General features: G+C 34.2%; 1 non-coding gene across 1 annotated transcript; it reads right to left on the minus strand.

The window, feature by feature from the left end:
- Positions 1-1,757: 1,757 nt before the first annotated feature.
- On the minus strand, positions 1,758-1,858 carry LOC115900614. Its single transcript, XR_004060283.1, has one exon. It is a non-coding gene; the product is annotated as a small nucleolar RNA U13 (small nucleolar RNA).
- Positions 1,859-2,106: the final 248 nt, after the last annotated feature.

A 2,106-nucleotide genomic window follows, 5' to 3' on the forward strand; every position in this document is an offset into this window, starting at 1 on the left:
TGACTGAGTTTTCACTCTCCAAAATGTCTTTCTGCTTCTGTACCTGGTGAATTCCTACTTACTTTTAAAATTAAACAATTCCTCCATGAAACCCTCCTTAATTTCCAGGCAGAGGCTAATTCTCTATGTGTCTTGTGTTTCTGCCTGCCTTGTGAGTGAGGCACCGGCTGTCCTGTTGGTCCTTTCTTTTTAAGAATGTTTACATGGCAAATAGCTTTGGAAGATAGATGTAATGTTTCTCTCTGAAGGAAATGGCAGATTTCCTTACCGTATGGTATGAAAGACCAACAAATTAATGTATATAAAGGCTAACAAATTAATGTATATTGGTATCAAACTGATACCAATATACATTTCCACCAATAGTAAACCTGCTTGTTTTCCCAACCCTAGCCATTATGAGTTGCAATCCATCTTTTTATTCATTATCAATCATATTTTTTCTGTTTTGCCCTCTTTGGTCTGAAGGTTGAAAGCAGAGAAAAAATAAAGATTGAGATACCTAAAATCTTCATCCTGTCATATGACTGTAATATGAGAAAAACACTAGAGGAATACTAACCACGAAGCTGTAGCTCCTAAAGAGCTTATGTGGCACTGAAGTTTTCAGGGGAAACTTGGGAAAATGCATTTTATATTTCTGGGGAAAATTACCAAATGTAGTTTATTGCCAACACCATTTGGTGTTCCAGATAAATGGGCCTTTTCTTACAATGTTGTGGTTTATATCAACTGGTGTTAACATTTCATAGTAATTTAGCAATGAGAATTAAACATTTAGAAGTGCATCCGTCTCTATTTCAATATTTTTAGAAAGCTCTAATAGTCATAAAATCAAATATTTATTTACAAGGGTGTTTGCTACAGCATTACTCGGAATAGAAAAAATAATCTAAAAATAAAATTTGAAACTACCAATAAGTACTTTATTAAATAGTTCATTTGATACCCACACATTTGATGCCCATTGTATTATTTAGTAGTTTAAAAAGTCATGTTTAAATAACAATTTTTGAGCAAGAAAATATTTCTGAAAGATTGTTAAGAGACAAAGAAGAATACACAAGAATATATATATAATATGATACCCTTTTAATGGTATATATGGAAGATATTTACACCAAAATATTCACCATGAGTATACAAGATACGACATGGCTTGGATATGTGGCTGCCCAAATCTCATGTCAAATTGTAATCCCCAATATTGGAGGTGGGGCCTGGTGGGAAGTGATTGGATCATGGGGGCAGTTTCTCATCAATGGTTTAGCTCCATCTCTTTTGGTGCTGTTCTCATGAGAGAGTTTTCTTGAAATCTGGTTGGTTAAGTGTGTATGTGGCGCCTCTGCACCTCTCTCTTGGTCCTACCCTGGCTCTGTAAGATGGGCCTGCTTCCCGTTTGCCTTCCTCCATTATTGTAAGTTTCCTAAGGCCTCCCTAGAAGCCAAGCCGATGCCAGCATCATGCTTGTTGTACAGTCTGCAGAACTGTGAGTCAATAAACCTGTTTCCTTACAAATTACCCAGTCTCAGGTATTTCTTTATAGTAATGCAATACATTAATACAAGATGGTTGAGATCGTGAATGAAATTTTATTGACTTCCTCTCCTCTTTTTTAGTAGTTTAAAGTTTTATACTTTAATTATTCTTTATGCAATGAGACAAAGGATATATTAACGAAATAGCAAAAAACTTAAAACTAGTAGTGATCTTCCTTTAAATTTCCTAGGGAAGATGGTGTGGCCTTTTTATTTTCACACCATACAGGTAACATGCCACAGTCATAACAATTTTTGAGGGAAGCACATCTCACACATGAGCCTAAAAACCCAGTCACACTTGTGAGATACAAAAGAATCCATGTGTTCTTTTGAGAAATATAAGTAAGTTTGAGAAATACAAGTAAGTTTGAGAAAAAATAAGTAAGTACTAAAGCCATGCTAATGAATAAAGAGACTCAACATGGTGAAAATGTCTACAAATTTAATGAAAATTCAATCAAATTTCAAACAAGTTTGTGTGTATGTGTATGTGTGTGTGAATGTGTACATGTAGAAATTAACAAGATGTATCTATAATTTATATCAGAAATATAAAAATCTAAGA

Source organism: Rhinopithecus roxellana, chromosome 11 (assembly GCF_007565055.1).
Source record: "Rhinopithecus roxellana isolate Shanxi Qingling chromosome 11, ASM756505v1, whole genome shotgun sequence".
NCBI classification, from domain to species: Eukaryota; Metazoa; Chordata; class Mammalia; order Primates; family Cercopithecidae; genus Rhinopithecus; species Rhinopithecus roxellana.